The sequence below is a fragment of the Silene latifolia genome, chromosome Y, assembly GCF_048544455.1.
Source record: "Silene latifolia isolate original U9 population chromosome Y, ASM4854445v1, whole genome shotgun sequence".
NCBI lineage: Eukaryota > Viridiplantae > Streptophyta > Magnoliopsida > Caryophyllales > Caryophyllaceae > Silene > Silene latifolia.
In genome coordinates this window covers 79,647,045-79,648,192 of record NC_133538.1, presented here as the reverse complement: position 1 = coordinate 79,648,192, position 1,148 = coordinate 79,647,045, and the positions used below count along the sequence as shown (strand labels likewise).

Sequence of the window (1,148 nt, the reverse complement as noted above, 5' to 3'; positions counted from 1 at the left end):
ATCTGAGGGGAAAGATTACTAGTTTCAAGCAGGCACCTGATGTGACTTTCTATGAAGCTTGGTGTCGGTTCAAGTAGTTGGTGAGGTCTCTTCCTCATCACGGTTTTGATCAATGGTTCCTGTTCAACCAATTTTATAATGGGTTTCACGATGACCATAGATCTATTCTTGACGCCTCATCCAACGGAAGATTTCAGAAAAATATTGATGATGACAAGGAATGGGGAATTATTGAGGAGATGGCGACCCATTGTGCTGAATATGGGAACCCACGGGATGGTTCGAACAGTCCATTCGGTTGATAAGGCAGTTGTGGCTCAGCTGGAGGCCATGAATGCCCGGTTTGATATATTAGAGTTGTAATCTGCTGGGGAGCCACAGACAGTTCATTTGTGGACTAGAAAGGAAACTGTCATTTATGAGAGATGTGGAGGAGATGACGGTCATACTGCTATTGACTGACTTACTGAGAAAGAACAAGTCCTTGCTTTTCAGCAATATAGGCAAGGAGGAGGTTCTTATTATAACAACCAAGGGGCAGTCCATCCCAATTTGAGGTGGACAAGTCAAAATGTTCTTAATCCCACTCCTTCACCGCAGTAGCAGTAGCAGCAGCCATATGTCCCTCCTCATAAAGCTCAACAAGGCTTCCAAAAGCCTCCTTCCTTTCCTCCACCGAATCAAGGCGCATCATCTTCAGGTGGGGTAAGTGAGTTATCTGAGTTAAAGACAATGTTGCAGTCATTGACAAAGCAATGGCAACTAAGTGACCAACATAAAGAGGCATCCATCAGGTCACTTGAAACTCAAGTCGCTCAGTTAGCCGCGAACTAGTCCACGAGGAAACAAGGTCATTTGCCGTCTCAATCAGAGAAGAATCCACATGAGACAGTGAATTTGATTAATTTGAGAAGTGGTCATTCATAGGAAGGACTAAAATTACCTGATGACAGGAATATTTCAGACCCGAGGAAGGATGTTAATGACGATGAACAGTCATTTATTGCTGAAAAAGAGTTAACAACGAAGAATATACTCGATCGACTAGTTTCAGGGGGTCGATCGAGTAAAACTGATCCTGAAATCACTCGATCGAAAGGAATTCTTACTCGATCGAGTGAATTGGATAATGAACTGATCGATTGAGA

General features: G+C 43.2%; 1 non-coding gene across 1 annotated transcript; it reads right to left on the bottom strand.

Moving 5' to 3' along the window:
• Nucleotides 1-106, bottom strand: LOC141636701 (small nucleolar RNA R71). The gene has a single exon (XR_012541297.1). It is a non-coding gene; the product is annotated as a small nucleolar RNA R71 (small nucleolar RNA).
• Between the last annotated feature and the right edge of the window lie 1,042 nt (nucleotides 107-1,148).